General features: G+C 39.1%; 1 protein-coding gene and 1 pseudogene across 2 annotated transcripts in view; both read right to left on the bottom strand.

The window, feature by feature from the left end:
* The window catches only part of ITCH (itchy E3 ubiquitin protein ligase), a 145,485-nt gene that overhangs the window by 104,005 nt on the left and 21,518 nt on the right, over positions 1–19,962 (bottom strand). The window contains exon 1 of one of the 2 annotated variants that reach the window (XM_039864106.1): positions 1,610–1,758. The exons of the other annotated variant lie outside the window; for it this stretch is intronic. The gene's annotated coding sequence lies outside the window, so the exon portion shown is untranslated. Of the gene's footprint in view, positions 1–1,609; positions 1,759–19,962 lie in introns of those variants that run through there. 2 annotated transcript variants of the gene reach the window in all.
* On the bottom strand, positions 13,230–16,778 carry LOC120603372 (succinate--CoA ligase [ADP/GDP-forming] subunit alpha, mitochondrial-like; annotated as a pseudogene).

The following is a 19,962-nucleotide window of genomic DNA, read 5'->3' as shown; positions in this document are numbered from 1 at the left end:
TTTGCCTCAGTGGTTTCCTCTACCATCAAAATTAACTGAGGCTTGTTTTAAAAATAAATTATTCAGGGCCAACCCAGAGGTACTAAATCAATCTCAGGAGATGATGAGACCCTGGAATTTCTACTTTTAAAAAGCTCCCCTAATTATTCTAATGGTCAAATTTGGGAACTACTGGTTTGTCTCTTCCAATAGGTATAAAGATATGTTTTATTGTCTAAAGAATGTAGGTATAATTTACACTGAAGAAGCTATCCTGAATTTGTTTTTTACTTCCTATCACATCCTTGTTAACCTGACTTATATGCTGAAGATGAAGGAATTCTTTTTGGACTCACATCCTAAAAACTTATATTCATTGTTCAAAAAAGCAGTTAAATTTCTACCTTCATTTCTAAATCTTACAAATGAAGTAACTGTTTCTTGAGCAAATCTATGAATACACAGTGCAGGCGCTCACCAGATCTGCCATGAGAACTTTATTTCAGCTGAGTAACAAGCCTTTAGCCGATTTTTGAGAGTAAAAATATACTGCCTTTACATACTTCCCTAAGGTCGAATTGTATTAGGAATAGATGTGGGAGACCCAAACTAAGTGCATTGATAGATGACTGGCTCTAGTGTCACATTAATTTTCAAAGAAAAATTCCACCCTTCCTTCCCCACCCCATAACTTCCCCCCAAAAAAGCAAACGGAAGCTGTACAATAATGGCAGAAAATGTAACAAGATTAAGATAGACTATAACCAAGAAAGTTGAGTTGTTATTGGAGAATCATGAATTTACGGTAGTTTGCAAGTTCACCTGGTTACGTCTCTAACTTTAAGCCGAACGACTGCCACGGACGCAAACCTTGTTTATCTCTTCAAGTCGCGGCTCAGATCTAAGTCTGAAAATTTGAGTTTCTAAGATTTGTTCTCATCGTGTTTAGACCCTTAGAATAAGTTCACGATTACTTTTTTCCTTTTCTCTACTAAAGAAAAGAGCATTCTTAGGAGGGAGGACAATGACAGCTCCACGTCTGCAAAACTCCGCGCCAGCAGAAAGGAGGATGCCGGGGCAGGGACCACCACGCTGGGGGACAATGGAGGGAGGCGGAGAGGGCAAGCAGTCACTGTGCTGGGACCCCCTCGCGACTGGGGACTCCAAGCAGTCTCGGGAAGGCCAGCCGAGTAGCAGGTGGGCCCGGCTGCCACCACTTACAGGGCCACGTCGCCTGCGCGGGCCACTACCGCCGGGCCCCGCACGTAGGCCAAGCCGCGAGAGGGTGGTCCCGGGAGGAGCTGAAGGGCGCGGGGCCGGACCCTGCCGGTGGTCGCCGCGGCCCAGCCCTCTCACAACTTGGCGTCCGCGAGGTAAGGGGGTTCCAGACGCATCAGCCCGACAGTGGCCGTTCGATGCGACTGGGCGACCCCCACCCACCGGCCAAGATCACTAACCCGAGCTCCCCGCGCCCCCACAGACACCGGCACTGAGGGAAAAGGGGGCAGCCGCGGCTCCGGGGTCCTGGCCCGCGCGCCGCACTCTTCTACCCCTCATTCTCCTAGGACACTCTTATCCGGGCTCCCCCCCTCGCTCCGGAACTGCCCCCAGTCCGCCCGCGGGTGTTTACCGGGACTCGGGGCGGCGGCGACTCTTCAGTCCCACGACTAAGATGGCAGCCAGTCCCGAGCCCCGACCACAGCGAGTACTGCGAGTTGGCGGCCTACACGCAGGCGCCTCCAGCTCGGGAGCGATCCGGACTACAATCCCCAGAAGGCTTTGCGCACTAGCAACCGACTGCCGGATCTGGCACCGACTGGTGAGCGCCACTAAATCAGTTTGCTTGCCCCCAGGTGGGAGGAACTCTTTTCTTTGCTTCCATCACCTCTAGTCTTAAAAAAAAAAAATCCCTACCCGTACACCCAACCATACGCCCACAGACCAGAACTTCTGAAGACTGTAGCTGTGGTTTCTAAACTCTACTATGAATCAGAATCACTCGAAGGTGTTAAATATTAGATTACGGGGCCCCACTGTAGGAGTGAAAAACTTTCCAATAAATCAGTCACAGGGAAGTGATATGTTCAGGCGCCAGCCCCCAGGAAAGCACTGACAGCCACCAGGATGCAGATAACGAAACTGCCTGCTAGGCCCTGTTTGATCTAAGAGTTCCCCGGAAACATTTGTCTTTGTGTGAGACGTTTACAGCCAACATCTGCTTTCTGTAATCTGCTTGCTTGTTCAGAAGACCACCAGGATGTGGTCTTAAGTTTTCTAAGCTGCCTCCTCTGAAAGCTCAGGGCTGAGCGCCTCTGACCCTGCGTGGTAGAGTCAGTCGCCGGCTGGCTAATAAAGGCTCACAATTCATCTCAATTGGCTCCGTGGGTCTTAGAATTGATCGTGCCACAACACCACCACCAGAGTTTCTAATTCAGTAGATCTAGGATGGGATCTAATAATTTGCATTTCCAACTAGCAATCTGATGTGCTCCTGGTAGGGGATCACACTTTGAGAACCACTGAATGGAGTTAACATTAGTTTGGGTTCAAATAACCCTTTAACAGTGTGCTCTTAGGGTTGGTGAAAATAGCTTACACGTAAGTGATGACAGTTCTAAGAGATGATCACAACAAATCTATGAGGGAAGTACCTTCACTGTGCTCACATTACAGATGCATAAACCAAGTCACAAGCTGGATAAGAACTCAGGCAATCTGGCTTCAGAGTCCATCCTCTTCCTTCATTGGTTGGTTGTGAGAATGAATAGGCTGTGCAGGAAGACTCAGAGGCAAAACTAAGTGCTTAGTGACCTTTGCTTTATTGTTTAGCCTACTTCCTCTTAATGAAAATAATGTTTTACCATCTGGAAAGTCACACTTTTCAAAGTACTTTTAAATCTTCCATGTCAATGTTTCCTGAAAAATGCCTTTTGAGAGCTTGTTAAAGGTACAGATTCCTGGACCTCTACTCTATTCAGATTCCCTAGGACAATGGTTCTCAAATTTTAGTGTCCATCAGAATTATCTGGAGGATCTGTTAAAATATTGATTACTGGGCCCCACCCCCACAATTTCTGATTCAATTGGTCTGGGGTGGGGCCTGAAAATTTGCATTTTGAATCAGGGACCACACTTGGAGAATAACTGCTGGAGGGCACGGTTTCTCAACCTTTTTTAAAAATCAACTTTCTCAGTAACATTTTTAGACATTTTTCCCTAATCATTCCCCCCATGAAATTTTAACATCACAGATATACTGCATATCTACTTACGTGCCATATGTATACCTGTGCTTTTTCATTAAAAAAAAAAAAATTTCCTCCCCACCTCCAACCAATTTTTATCCTGTTAAGAATGTTATGCTCTGGGAAGAGTGGGTTTTTTGACTAACGTCCCCAGGTGATTCTTGTCATCAGACAATTTTGGAAATCTGTTCTTTTAAGTCAATGAAGTATCTTTATCACCATTATACAAAGAAGGAAATGAAACTCAAGGAAATTAGATGACTGGTCTAACATCACTCATCCAGGAACCATGGATCCAACCAAAGTCCTCTGGCTCCAACCAAAGTCCGCTGGCTCCAGATTCTGTCTTCATCTACAATTTTTAAAACTATATAATGTTAGGCAAAACTGATCTATGGTGTTTGAAGTCAAGATAGTGATTACCCTTTGAGGAGAGGTAGAAAACACAAAGAAAACACAAAGAGGTTTTTCAGGGTTAGTAATAATCTGTATCTTGATTTGGGTACACTTCGTGAAAATTCATCAAACTATGTGTTTTGTGTATTTTTCTGTATATGTCAATAAAAGTTTACTTAAAACAAATGTTTTAAATCTATACTCATTTTGTTCCAAAAATGCATCTCTTTCTACTATACACCAAAGATTCTCAAACTTTAGAATGCATCAGAATCGCCTGGAGGGCTTATTAAAATTCAGATTGCCAGGTACCAACCACCCACAGAATTTCTGAGTCAGGAAGTTTTAGAATCAGGCCCAAGAATTTGCATTTCTAACAAGTTTCCAAGTGACATTGATGCCCAGAAATCACATTTTCAGAAACACTGGATTATGATATCATAACCTTGCTAATACCAACAGGATTGATTAGCTCTGATCTGGGAGGCAGTACCCAGCAAAATTAATCATTTAAGTTTCTTCAGAGGCATATGGATCAAGGATCTAGTCCTTTCAACAACTTACTTCAGAGGTCTTAGGCAAGTCCCCTGAATCTCAGTGTCCGAATCTCTAAATGAGAGTAATGAATCCTACCTCCTAAAATGTCATGAAGACTCTAGGAAATTCAGGGTGGTAGTTGGTGGTTCTCCAAAAAGAAGCTGAGTTAGTCAGGGCAGAGAATCCCAGCCTGGCCATTTTCTCATCTCTCAGGCTGTGTGGCTCTGGCTCCCAGGTTCCTGATTCAGAAGCCGGTCTAGTCTTTTCTTGGTCAGAATGTAGAACCAGTGGCTGATGAAGCCTTGAGCCACCTACACCCTACTTCTGCCTTTGACATGTAGGTCCCTACCAGCAAGGGAAGGAGCTTCCCAGGCCTCTGGGGAGAGAGGAGGGAAGGAAGCAGGGATACAGAGCTAGAAAGGGTGAGGAGAGAAACCCCACCAGCCCACATGCCATCTGTCACTTACTGGCTTCCTGCAGAACACTTAGTCACACTGCTGTCCTCCTCTTCCCTGAAGTCACTCTGTTTTCAACTGCCAGAAGCAGAGGAAAACTTGAAAAGTGGTCAAGCTGTATATTGATAGAAGACACTGATGGGGCTCTGGAAGCCTGAGATCTGGATCAAAAGAGACCACTTAAGACCTGAGGTCATGGTTCCATCAATTCCCTTCTTTAAGACTGTTCCCTCATCTGCAAAATGAGGTACACAAGTCGCATCCCTCATCACCTCAGTTACTGCCTCCCAGGTAGAGTTGTCAGATTTAGAAAATAAAAATATAGGATGATCAGTTAAATTTGAATTTCAGATAAACAATGAATAATTGTTATATAAATGAGGCAAATATTGATGTAACATTTATACTAAAATTATTTTCATTGTTCATCTAAAATTCAAATTTAATTGGGCATCTAGCATTTTATTTGGCAACCCTACTCCCAGTATGTTACACATTTTTTCCATTACGAGTAGTAAACTTAAATTCCTCCAAGGGCTAGTAAGGTAAAATTTAAAAAAACACAGCTAATGTTTACTTTCTACATTATAATTAATGTGTTTTACATAGACTATCTCATCTCATTGAACACTCCCAGCAATCTAGGTGGAGTGCTCGGTTTCCCCATTCATAAAACGGAAATAGTAATATACTCTATCTCATGGGTCATTGTGAGAATTAAATGAGCATGTAAAGCAATTAGAAGAGAGCCAGGCAAGCACACGGCAAGCACTAAATATGCAATATCTATATTTTTCCCATTGTACAGATGGGGAAGCTGAGTCTCAAGCAAAGTAACCAGCCTATGGACACATAAGTAGCAAGTGGCAAAGCCAGGATTTAAACTCAAGTCTAAAACACTAGCAACCAATTCAAAGTGTTTAAAACGCCTGTTCTTTCCATCAACAGGAAAATGGATTCACACAGTAGAATACCACTAAGCAATAAAAAAAAAATTACTAAAACACAAAATAAAATAGATGTTTCAGACACTATGCTAAAAGAAGCCTTATCCAAAAGAGTATACACTGTATGATTCTATTTGTATGATATTCTAGAACAGGTAAAACCTAATCAATGGTGAAAAAAAAATCACAAAAGTGGTTACCTCTGGAGGGAGGGAATTTTGGGGAGTGTTGAAAAAGTTCTTTCAGTATCTTGTTAGGGGCATGGATTCCATAGTTGTATTTGTCAAAACTCAGCAAATGGTATAACTGAGATCTATGCATATCACTGTATATAATTTTAACCTTAAAATACATTGTGGACTTATATAAAATAATTTTTAAAAAATGAAAAAATACATCATGAACTCTAGTTAATGATAGACATGCTGAGGTGTTTAGAGGTAAAGTGAACTCTGCAGTTTCTTTGAGATACATCAAAAATAAAATAGATAGATGGAAGATCGAGGGATAGATGAATGAATATGTGACAAAGCAAATGTAGCAAACTGTTAACAGTTGCAGAATTTAGGTGGTGAGAAATAGATGTTCACTGTACAAATCTTTCCATTGTTCCATATGTTTGAAATTTTTCTTAATAAAATGTTGGGTGAGGGGAAGGAAATTCTATAAAAGTAAAATGCAGCCCAACAAAGGGCTGGATTTGTAACCCCTCATCCATGCACAGGCCTCTCTGTCTCCCACCTATTTCTCTCTTTTGAGCTACAAACTACCATGACTTTATTTCCAAAATCTTTCTCATTGCCTCTGTCCCAATATTCCTCCTAAGTGGGTTCCAATCCTCTCCTACTATTTACTATTTACTTGCTGTATGACCTGGCCTCTCTGGGCCTCTGCTGACAACTGGAAATTGGGATCACATTTGTTTTTTTTTTTTTTTATCTAAAGGCAGCTGACTAGACCATTTAATCTTGTAATATCTCCTCCCTCTCCAAACCATAGCTCTTCAGAGCAAAGAACTGGTCTTATTCATCCCTGTATTTCCTCTAGCATGTAATAACACCTTTAAAGTGCTCAGAAAACACTTCAATAAAAACTTTGTAAATTGTGGGAGGAAACAGAGAGACATTTATTGAGTGCCTACTGTATACCCTGAACTAGATGTGCTTATATTTACCCCCGATGAGGTAGGATGTATTGCAAATACCATTTTTCTAGAGGTGGAAACAGAGAGTTAGGTGACTTGCTAAAATTCACAGATAATGCAAGAAACAGACTTGGGATTTAAAACTGAAAGTTGACTGTCCTTTCAACTACTTCACAATGGCCCCTCCTTGACTCAATCTGAAGAAGAGAATTTGTGCTTCTCTGTATCCTTCAGATTTTCTATACTGAATATAGAAGTACAAAAAATAAGTTACAAAAATAAATAGCCATAAGGTGCTCTCAGCACCTCCTCCTGCAGTTTCTGGGAGAAATGAGATTCAGATGAAAAACTGTAAAACTAAGGAACTCCCTTAGAAAATAAACAGCATGTCAGAGCTTCTTGTAGTTCTGCTCATTATCCTCCATGCTCTCTTTCCTTGCTCTCAAACCTAAAGTTGGCCTTCTCCTAGGAAAGCCCCATGATCCCATCTCTACAGACTGCAGATCAGAATCATTTCTTACCTACAGTTCTCACTGAAAATGTCTGTCCTAAACCAGAATCTACAACTCTTAAAAATAAATAAATAAATAAATAAATAAATAAATAAATAAATAAATAAATAAAGTAAGTCTGCAAATTCCTCAGGCAAAGATGAAATCAAGTGACAAATATCCAGGTCACCTTATGCAAGCTGAGAAGGTGTGTCAGACCAGAAACACTCCTGGGAATGTAAGAACTCAGCCTGGATTCATGTAAACTTCTCCTGAGGTGGCAAAAGGGGCAATCAGAAATACAAACGGACAGACCTGTGACTTTGTTTCCAGTCCTTGAGGAACTTCTAAACTTGGAGAGAGGAGGACCAGGTCCCTCAATTATCAAATGGTCCAATCATCTGCTGTTTTCTCATCTGTGAAACAGGACTAGTAGTAGTACCTTACCTCTTAGGGTTGTAGAGAGGATAAAATGAGTGTTAACATAGTACAGAACCATAGTAAGTGTTTGATTAAAATTAGTGCTGCATTTTTCAGAATAGGCAACTATGTCTCAGAGAGGTTTTTATGCGGGACAGGGCAAATTCCCCCAAGTAGGGCGAAGCTCAAGCCCTCTACCAAGAGAGTTCTTGACTCAGTGCAGGAAAGAATTCAAGACAAAGAGAGGGACAGAGAAAAAGATGGTGAGAGGGACCAAGAAAAGACCAAAACAGAAAAAGCAAAGACAAAAAAAGCTCCGAGTGTTCGGGGAATTCAGTTGATATATCATTCTTAGTTTCTATGAATTACAGTTTAACCCATTTCTCATTTGCCCCGAGAATATTCACAGGAGGCACTTGTAGCTGCAGCGTTTACCTTGAGGTGACTTGCATATTACCCACAAAGTTTGCAACGAAATGCCTTGCTTTTATTATTATTTTCGCATCGCTCTAGTATAGCAATAGTCTTTGGAAACAAATGACATCATTCTATTTGTAGCATTCTGTTTTTAGTAGTGGCATTTTCATTTACAGAATATAGTAATTCTCGATAGCTGAAAATGTCAAATCCTAGGAAACGTAGCATTCCTATGCATGGTGTTAACATTGTTTTCGAACAGTTGTTAGCTGAAGATTCATTTGATGAATCTGATTTATGTATACATTTCTGTTACATTAGGATTAGAGACAAGTTCTGTTTAGAAATAACTCCAAGAACAGTTTTTATATTTTATTTTCACATTGAAAACCGGTCAGATTTCCTTCAGCCTCAAATAGCGAATTTATGTGAAATTAAATTAATGCTGGCAGCAAGTTGCATTTCTTTTTTCTAAACCAGAAATAGGTTAAAGACTTTGTTTGCTTATTTTCCTTTGATGGTATGGGTATATAAAGTGAAAGAGAAGAGTATGTAATGTGAAAAAGAGTGCTAGCCTGTGATCCAGAGGTTCCCATTGGTTTTAGCCTTATAGAATGAATGATTGTATTTATTTTGTGTAGGGCATGACTTAAAGACTCTGTTTTCCTGTTTTCCCTTCACAGTATGGGTAAATGGTTTGTTAGTAATCTCAATAAGAATATTCCTCTGTTCTGCAGGTTTCCCAAAGTCTGGCAGCAAAACGTTGCAGTTTCTGGATATAGCTTGATTTAACATTTAGTTCTCTTTCCTCCTCCTTACATTAGTTAGACTTGCCTGAGATCAGCTAGTAACTGGTGGAAGCAGGATTCAAATTTGGTCAGCTTGAATCAAGAGCCTTCATTCTTAACCTTTGAGCCAGCATCTTCCAAGAGGCTGTGCATTAATGAATGTACACAGGATGATTTTAGGTGATGCCATAAATGGTCATAAAAAAAACTTTTCATTATGAAAAATTTTAAAGATATATGAAAGAAAAAAACAGTATGATGAATTTCCAGCTTCACCCAGCTTCAAGCATCACCTCATTAACAATAACTTCCATCCATTACTTCTACCAAAAGGAAGCAAATCCCAGACAGCATATATCATTTTCTCTGTAAATATTCTGGTATACCATATAAGTTTTTTTTATTTATTTTGATTTATTTGAATTTTTTGGATCAAAAAATCCAACCGTTCCACTTATTTGGAAGTAAATCCCAGACGGCATATATCATTTTATCTGTAAACATTTTAGTAGACTGTATGGTAATTTTTTTATCTTAGTAGTTGTGTTTCTTACTAATGTATACTAAAATAGTAGATAGCTTACACATTGAGCTGGTCATTTCACAGATAATGCTTAGGATGTGGCTAAAGTAGAAATTTATCAAATTAAAACTATTGAGATGCTATGTGTTCACTATTCGATTGGCCAAGAACAAAAAGTTTGATATCTCAGTTGTTTTAGCAAAGGTGTGAGAAAACAGCCAGGCTCACTGCTAATTGCTGTGATATCAACTGTGTGGTAGAAAGACAATTCGGCCATATTTATTTAAATTAAAAATACACGTATGAAAATATCCACATGTAAAAAGATGACCTTGTATTCCTAATTCACACCATAAACAAAAAATAAATCAAAATGGATCAGAAACCTAAAGAAATGAATCAAAGTATAAAATTTTAAGAAGATATTGAAGAAAAATCTTCAAAACTTTAGGTTAAACAAAGATTTCTTAGATATGACATCAAAAGCATTTTCCATAAATTGATATCCAAGAAAAAAATTGATAAATTAGGCCAAAAAATTGACAATGTTTGTACTTCAAAAGTTACCATTAATGAAATTATTCAATATTAAATGGTTAATTCTATGTTATCTGTATTTCACTTCAATAAAAAAAAAATTTTTTTAAGACATCTTTAAGAATATGAAACAAACCACAGACTGGGAGAGGATATTTGCAAAACACATACATAATGAAGAATTTGTATCCAGAATATACAAAGAACTCTTAAAATTCAATAGTAAGAAGACAACCTCATTAAAAAAGATGGGCAAAAGATTTGAATAAACATTTCACCAATGTAAATACCAAATGACTAATAAGCACATGACAAGATGCCCAACATCATTAGTCATTAGTGAAATGCAAATTAAAACAACAATGAGATGCCATTTCACACCCACCAGAATGGTTATTAAAAAAAAGAAAAACCCTCCAGACAATAACAAACATTGGCAAGAATGTAGAAAAACAGGAAATCTCATACATTGCTGGTGGGAATCTAAAATGGTACAGCCACTTCGGAAAAGTTTGTTGGTTTCTTACAAGTTAAACATAAATTTATCAAAAGACCCAACGATTCCACTTCTACGTATCTACCCAAGAAAATTTTAAAAATATGTCTACCAATGACTTGCATGTGACTGTTCACAGCAGCATTATTCATCACAGTCAAAAAGTGAAAAAAAAAAACCCCTCAAAAATCTATCAACTGGTGAATGGATAAAAAAATGTACTATATCCATACAATGTAATACCATTCAATAATTAAAAAAAAGCTATTGATACATGCTATGTCATGAAAGAACCTTAAAACCATTAAACTAAATAAAAGAAGCCAGATACAAAAGATCACTTATTATATAATTTCATGTATATGAAATGTCCAGAAAAGGCAAATCTATAGAGACAGAAAGTAGATGAGTGGTTGCCTGGGACAAGGGGTAGGAATGGAAATTCACTGTCTTATTGGCATGATGAAAATATTCTAAAATAGTTTGTCATGATGATTGTACGACTCAATAAATTTACCACAAATCATTAAAATGTACCTTAAAATGGTTGAATTTTATGGTATGTCAATTATACTTCTATAAAGTTGTTTACAAAAATTACATAGGCCAGTTGTTCCGCAGTTCCATCTCTAAAAATTTATTCCTTAGATAAATATTCAATGAGCAAAATAGCAGAGGAATATAGTTATTTATCACAACATTGTCTGTAATAGGAAAAGACTGGAAATAAGGTCAATAAGCCTTAAAAAAAAAAGAGCAAGGCAGATCAAGTATATATACTATATGAAACAGTCTCCAATTAATTTTATTTAGAAGATAAAGTCTAAACATTTGCTAAAAAATAAAAATATATAGACTATATATACATTTGTTTGTATATGCATAGAACATCTCTGAGAGATGAAGGAAATGAATGACTGAATGTCTCTTAAAGGAATTGGGTGGCTGGGGGACAAGAGTAGGAAGAAAACATTTTATTCCATGCCTGTTCATAATTTTTGAATAATGTATTCGATACCTACATTAGCTATTTGAAAAATAGTTGTTTTAAAAATAACTCAAATTGTTAAGTTTTTTTAAAAAGTGATTGATTTAAAGAAAAATGTGAGTAAGTCTCATCACAGAGTATATGCAGAGAAAGACAAACCACTCAGGTAAGATATGGACAAGAGTATCTGGGGGCTCACCCAAGGCGACCCAGCACGGCAGCTGGCCCTGGTCTGCCTACCTGATGATTCCACATCCTGCTCTGCCTGGCCTGGGGTTAGAGAGGGACAAAGGCTAGGCCCCTGAACCCACAGTCTTCCGGATATTGTTCAGTATAACGGATGTGGAAGGAGCTGTCAGGTACTTGCCACTGCTGACTGGGAGGGTAAGAATGGGCTCATGACACAAACACAGAGCTCCCAGCCATGAGGCTGCTTCACGAGCCTGCTGCTACCAAAAATAGTCAGGCCACCTGAATTTTTTGGACTGAACTCAGGGCAATCCCTATGTCTCAGAGAGTAGAAGTGAAAGGGTCTTACTCCCATTCCTCTGTAACTGAGGCGCAGAGCTCAGGATGTGGAGTCAATTCTGGTTCTGTTCCTTATTTGCTGTGTGACCTCAGACAAGTCATCTAACTTCTCTAAGCCTCGGTTTCCTCAGTTGTAAACATAGAAATGATACTTTTAGAAATACATATAGATGCAATAAAGCAATACACAAAGGAAAGTAAGGGAACAACCCAAATGTTATCAATGGGAGAATGAATAAAATAAATTATGGTAAATTAAGACAAAAGAATACATATAGCAATAAAAAGGACAAACTACTGCTACACATAAAAACATAGATGAATTGCACAAACATAATGATGAGTGAAAGAAGCCAAACAAAAAGAATATATACCATAAAAGTGTACTTTTTAAAAAATATTTATGAACAGGCAAAATAAGCATAAGGTGATAGAGGTAAGAATACAGGTTACTCTGGAGTGGCAGGAATTAGCTAGGAGGGGTCATGAGGGAGCCTCTGGGCATGTGAAATGTTCTATATGTTGATCTGGTTACACAAAAATCTACATACACATATATGTAAATTAGAATTGTACATTTAATATACGTAGAGTTTACTATATATACAATTCAACAGCAATTTTTAATAATAAAAGAGGGATGATGAACATAGGATTCAGGAGGATGGTTAACCTCGGCCAGAGAAAGGGTGCAGAGGAGGGCATATGGTTAAATGCAGGTTATTATGAGCTTCTGCATTTTATTCTGGGATGGTGGATTCACAAGCACCTATATCATTACTTTAAAAAAACTAATTAAATAACTCAAAAACAATTTTAAAATAATAAAAGAACCAGAGTCAAAGACTAAATGGTAGAACAAATGATGCTGCTAATGTTCTTATCACTTAGGAAATTACAAGCGTTCTAGGAGCTTTGTGCTAGGGTCCAGAGACCAATATATATTTTTTCTATTATTTCATATGGCATATAGAAAGTACTCAATAAATCTGTTTTGTTATTATTAGCAGTATCTATCCGTATCATGTTTAAGCTCTCAGCAGCTGTCAATATTGTCATGTGCTTATTTACTTTCCAAATATCTACTTTGGTGAAGTGTCTTCAAATTGTTAGCTCTTTATTAGATTGTTTGTTCTCTTTTTTAAATCGAATGGTAGATTTATTTGCTGTCTGTCATACAATGAGGTGAAAATATCTCAATATAGAACATTCTCAACTTTGTTTTGGCTTCCTGCCATACTAGAAGCCCAGTGACAGGTGCACAGGCTGACAATCAGTGGACAATAGAAGCAAATAGTTGCTGGTTCACAGGCTTAGGGAACTTTTTGTTTTTTTCTTTCACAGCATCTTCCTCTTTTCAAATTCCTTGTAGATAGTAGCTCCCAGTTGTGCAGGAGACTTGTAACAACACTTCTGCACTCTGAAGGGCAGAGACTTCTTTAGCTCCACCTTTTCCTCCAGCACTAATTGCCCCTGCATGACCCATTCTCCTACATGAAGGGGCCATTAGAACAGCAACAAAAGACACCACAGGCTTGGCTTTGGGACCTGAATTATGTTGCTTCAAAAATTCTGCAGCATTTTCTTCTGCATTATCACCAATTCCACAAATCAATATGATGCCTTGTATGGCTGGATCATTTACAAAGACTTCAAGGCAGTCAATAAAATCTGTTCCATTAAAAGGATCACCTCCAATGCCAATGCAGAAAGACTGCCCGCATCGGACTTGTGCTTTTTAGTGAACTGCTTCATAAGTCAGGGTGCCAGATCTGGACACAATATCAATTTTTTTGTGTGTGAATATGACCAGGCATGCCAATTTTGCATTTTCCACGATTGATGACTCCAGGGCATTTTGACCTGATCAGCCTTGTCTTTCCCTTGAACAGCAGTGTGTGCTTGGCTCATACTGTGTCCTGTTGTGGGGATACCTTCAGTAATGCCCCTGACCAAGGGCTCTTCTGCCTCAATAGTTTAATGACAGCAGCAGCAAAAGGAGGAGAGATATAAATGAGTAAAACTGGCACTCCTATCTGTTCTTTGGCCTCCTTTATAGTATCAAAGACATGCCTGCTGGCTATGAAAGGTGTCCTGCTTATAGTAAAACCCTGGCAAATAACCTTTGTATTATTACCTATGTACAGATGTTTCCGGGAAGCTGTATAGGAACAATGATGAATTCCATTCCATTGCAGGAGAAAAGAATGTGACGGGCAGCCTTGAGACCAACTGCCACTGGAAGGCCATGGTCTCAGTGGCAGAGGCAGTGGCAAGGGCTGAAGTCGTCCCAGGTTGTTTGTTCTCTTAATAGGTCTTGGGAGTTATTTATATATTCTGGTACTTTAGTTTTATGATTTACAAATATTTTCTCCCAGTCTGTGACTTGTCTTTTCATTCTTTTAATAGTATCTTATAAAAAGTGTAAGTTTTTAATTTTGATAAAATCCAATATATCATTTGGTGTTTTTATGGCTTGTGCTTTTGGTAATTTTGATAAAATCCAATATGTCATTTGGTTTTTTATGGCTTGTGCTTTTGGTATGGTATCTAAGAAAATTTTGCTTAATCCAATGTTGTAAAGTTTTTTCTTTTTGAGAAGTCTTACAGTTTTAGGTTTTATGTTTAGGCCTATAGTCCAGTTTGAGTTAATTTTTGCATATAGTACAAGATATGGATCAAAGTTCTTAAAAAATTCTATAATTTTTTTCTTTTGCATAGGAGTAACCGGTTGTTTTCAACCAGTATAGAAAAGACTATTCTTTCTCCACTCAACTGCCTTAGAATCTTTGCAGAAAATCAGTTCTCCATATATGTGTGGATCCATTTTCTCTATTCTATTCCATTAATCTATTCTCAAACTCTATGCCAAGATCATATTGTCATGGCTACTATAGCTTTATATTGTCTTGAAATCAGGTTTCATCCACTCTAGGCTTGACATTTCCATATGAATTTTAGAACTAACCTGCCAATTTCTACAAAAAGCCAGCTAGAGTTCTTTTTATTGAGATTGCATTGGGGCAAATTGACATATTAACATTATTAAGTCTTCTGACCCATACCATAGCATATTTATTTATTTAGGTCTTCTTTAGTCTCACAGCAATGTTCTGTAGTTTTCTAGGGTGTGGGAAATAGCAAGATATTTCTTATCCTTTATCATATTTGTTCTTAAATATTTCATAGTTTTGGATGCTATTGTAAATGATATTTTTATTACAATTTCTAATTATTCATGGCTAGTATATAAAATACAATTTATTTTTGTATATTGATCTTTTTATTAGTACTAGTAGGTTTTTAAAAATGGATTCCATTCAGCTTTCTTTCTCAATAGACCACTGTGTCATCATATTTGGAAATTTTTCAGCCATTATTGTTTCAAATAATTTTTCTGTTCCACCCTCCTCTCTTTCAAAGACTCTAATTACACATTTATTAGAATATTCGAGGTTATCTCACAGCTCACTAATGCTATGTTTATTATTTTTCAATTTTCTCTCTGTTTCACTTTAGATATTTTCTACTGCTATATCTTCAAGTTTACTAATCTTTCTTCTGTAAAGTCTAATATGATGTTAATCCCATACAGTACATTTTAAAATCTCATTTACCTCTAAAATTTGACTTTTTTATATCTTCCATGTCTCTGCTTATCTTTTTGGACATGTATAATACAGTTACAGTAATTGTTTTAATGACTTTGTCTGCTAATTCTGGGTCAGTTTCACTTCATTTTTCTCCTCATTATTTCCTCCTCTGCAAGACTGGTGAATTTTTTCATTGGATGTCAGATATTGTGAATATTGGCTGCTGGATATTTTTCTAATTCTATAAGTATTCTTCAACTCCATTCTAGAATGCAAAGAGTTAATTTGGAAATAGTCTGATCCTTTTGGGTCTTGCTTTTAGGATTAGGTGGGACCAAAGCCGTACTTAGTCTAGGGCTAATTTTTTTCCACTACTGAGAACTTTGTACTCTACTGCATGCCCTATGAATCACAAGGCTTTTCAGTCTGGCTGGTGAAAACAGGCACTATTCCCAATCCCCAAGAACAAGAACAAGAACACTGTTACCTCTAACACTTTTGGGCGGTTCTTTCCCCAACCTCAGATAGTGAGTACTCAGCTTTAGATCTCCAGAATCCTCTCTCTATGTAACTCTCTTCTTTCTGGTACTCTGCCAACTCTAGCCTCTTTGGTCTCCCCAGACTCTCAGCTCCATCTCCCTAACTCACAGAGTCTGCTGGGCTCCATCTGAGTTCCCTCTCCTTACACCATAGCCTGAAAACTCTCAAGACAATAATAATTTTGGGAAATCAGAGGTCTCATCTCATTTTTTTCCAGCCTCTCAGAGATTACTGTCCTTCATTACCTAATGTCCACTGTCTTGAAAACTAATGTTTAATTCAGGGTGTAAGGCAGAATAGCTTTTATAACTCCTAATGTCCAATCCACACCCTAGAGAATTAAATCCAAATCGGTGGAGGGGATGTCCAGGCATCAACATTGACCCTTCAGGCTAATTCCAATGCATATCCAAATTTAAGGATCAGTATTCTATACTGCAATGTTATTACTGAGGTGATTTTAAAATAATTTATTTTAAACTGATCTTGGACATAGGAAGAAGTTACTATGACATATTTTCGACTTATAGCTGAGTCCCTAATTAAAGAGATTAAATCTCTTTTAAGGTCCCTTGATTAAAAAACAAAGTTATTCTCAAGACCAGAGCAGGGCAGAGCCTACATGTGAGAGTTAAGTGGCTCCAGCTACGGGGAGAATGGGGCAGAACAGGGAGCTGGGCAGCACCCGACAGATTGGGAGAATTCATACGGTTGACCCATGAACAATGTAGGGGTTAGGGATGCCGACCCTCATGCAGTCAAAAATCCATGTATAACTTTTGACTCCCCCAAAACTTAACTACGGTCCTTTGGTATCCGAGGGGGACTGGTTCCAGGATCCCTGTGGATACCAAAATCTGTGGATGTTCAAGTCCCTTATATAAAATGGCAGAGAACAATGCAAACAGTTGGCCCTCCGCAGTCATAAATTCCAACTGTGGATGGAAAATATGGTTTTCTATCCATGGTTGGTTAAACCCATGAGTACAAAACCCTAGGATACTAAGAGCCAAGTATGTATTTATTGGGGAAAAAAATCCATGTATAAGTGGATCTGCACAGTTCAAACCTATGTTGTTCAAAGGTAACTGTAGTTTATTATTTCCACTTAACAAAGCATTCCTACTGTCTTGCTTCATTTTCTTCCCCCAACAACCTTGAGGAAAAATTTACTATCCTATTTGGTAGATGAGGAAATGGTGCTCAAGAGGTTGAATGACTTGACAAAGAATAAGTCAGTAGCAAAGTTAAAATTTAAACTCAGTTTTCAGAGATAGACTAACAAGCAAAGCGATCCTTAACTGGGTAGCTGCCAGGGGTAAGGGAACATCCCTGGAAAGTGCTGAGATAAACAAGGTCTATTGAAAGGGCCTCCTATCAGATGAATAAGAAATAACTTACATAGGACGTGTGTCTTGGGCAGGAGCAAGATGACGTGGATATCCTCCACACCATGTGGCAGGCACTAATGAATTACGTAGAACAGGGCAGGATGGATAAGGGTACTGGTGAATAACTCTCCCCAGATAAGGGGGAAAATCCCTTATTTGCTTGCCAAGGGCAGGACAACAGCCTATTCCAGGAACAAGCACATCATGAGGCATAAGGGAGGGGCTGATCAGACAGTCTCTGAGGGGATTTATGGGAAACACCTATGTTCTGGCCCAGATCTAGCTCGAGGGTCTGGCAGTGGTCAGCCATAGAACAGTCTCTCCTCCATAGATTTCTGCCTTGGGAGGAAGTATGCGAGTGTGCAGTCAGAGCTCAATTGCTGGAAAAATGAAGATACTGAGTGTTGTTACTTCAACCTCCCTTCTGGCCCTTCCTCACATGATACTTAATCTCTGCTCTCAATTAATGATGATCATAAAATAATAAAGCAACACTGGCTCCCATCAATGAGTATTTGCTGTGAGCCAGACCTTTCCAGGCATCATTCTATCGAATCCTTTCTATGAAGTAGGTACTACCATCATCTCCATTTTAAAGATGAGGAAAGGGAGGCAAAGAGTGACTATATTCATTATCTATTGCTGTATAACTAATTACGGCGCTTACAACTGCAAAAAAAAAAAAACATTTATTAGCTCACACATTTTCTGTGGGTCAGGAATGTAAGAGCAGATTAACTGGGTGATTCTGGCCTGGGGCATCTCATGAGGTTCCAGCCAAGATGCCAACCAGGGCTGCCATCATCTTAAAGCTGGACTAAGGCTGCAGGATGTAATTCCAAGGTGGCCCATTTATATGGCTGGGAAATGAGCTGGCACTTGGCAAGGAGATCTCAGTTATTTGCCATATATGGATATTTCCTCTGGGCTACTTGAGTGTCCTTACAACATGGCAGCTGACTCCCCGCTGGGCAAGTGATAAAAGAGAGCACGCTGGAAGCTGAAATGTCTTTTCTGACCTAGACACAGAGGTCGTATTGTCATTTCTGCAATATCCTAGTAGCTACACAGGTCAACCTTAATCATTGTGGGAGGGGATTGGCTAAATAAGGGTATGACTACCAGGAGGTAAGAATCATTGAGGGCTATCTTGGAGGCTAGCTACAAGTGACAAAGTAATTTATCTAAGGTCAGAAACATGGGAAGTATTAGAGGTGGGCTTTGAATCCAGGCAGTTACTACATCACAGTAAATATCATCTTGAAGAAGTAGAGGCAGGCAGGTACCCACAGGTCTCCCCACAGGTTTTCATACTTGAGATCCTGTGTGTCTCAGTCCAGTGATCAATGGGTCAGACACTATGTGATGTGTCAGACAGACACTTTGTCAAAGCAACATGACCTGGGCATGTTTATAAAAGATTGCATAAATCATCACTTGGTAGTAGACTTGATGAGTCAAAGGGAACCTGGATTCTGGCTCTAGGTTTGTCACTGACTTACTGTGTAACTTAGAGAAAGTTCCAGCCCCTTTGAGCCCTTTGTTTTCCTATCTGTACAATGAAGCAGTTTCATTGATTCTATGGGCCCCGAGGTCCTGTGGAGGAGAATTCTGGGATTCCATGCACAGTTAGTCACTGTCATCAGGGGTGCTAAAGGGATTTCCTTTCCACTTTCCCTGGATCTCTCAGATATTTGCCCAAGTGGAGTGGACCCCTCAGGTGCAAGGGTTGCTTTTTGAACCCAGGTCAGATCAGGCCTGGCTGTTCAGCCCTGCCTCACCCACAGCTGGCTGGCACCATTGTTTCCCCATAAAGCTGGGCCTCTTTCCAGCTGCTGCTGCCCTCAGGGCAGGGGCGAGGCTCAAAGAACTCGGTTGTGTGACTTCCCCCTCCCCCAGGGCAGCCTGGGTCACCCAACAGGCTGACTCAGCCCATGCAGGGGAACAAAGGAGATGAGATGTGGTTTAGGGAAAGAATTTGACATTTACCATTTCCTCCCTAAAATATTTCAAAGCAATCATTATGGAGAAAATCCTCTTACACTTATTTTATAGTTTAATGGGATTTTTAAAAATTGGGGTGAGGGCATTATAATCTTTCAGGCCCTAGAGACCCATATTTTAATGATTCTATAATGCGCATTTGTTTGCCTTTTAATATCTTTGAAATTGGGATGCATGTAACAGCTGATGACGAGTCATAAACTAATTGCAGCATTTAAAAAATTAGGTAGTGTTACATAAAATAAAATAATTGTGCCTATTACAATGGTGGATCTTAAATTTGATGAAATACAGTAATTAGGTCCTGTTCTTGGAGCCTGGGTCCTACTGTACCCCTCCTCTCCCCTCTCCTGGCCCACTTCTTTCTACCACCCACAGTCTTGTCCTTCCCCTTCATTCCTTCTCTTAACCTTGTGCCTAATACAGTCCTTGAAAGTATTTCTTTCCTCCGCATAAGACCTTGAAGTAATTGTGAGGGGGAGGCTGTGCCCAACTTCTGACCAAGACAGAGGTTATTTAGTCCAGTGAAAGGGCATAGAAGAA

The sequence above is a fragment of the Pteropus medius genome, unplaced genomic scaffold (assembly GCF_902729225.1).
Source record: "Pteropus medius unplaced genomic scaffold, Ma_sr-lr_union100, whole genome shotgun sequence".
Classification (NCBI taxonomy): Eukaryota; Metazoa; Chordata; class Mammalia; order Chiroptera; family Pteropodidae; genus Pteropus; species Pteropus medius.
This window is presented reverse-complemented; position numbering and strand designations above follow the sequence as displayed.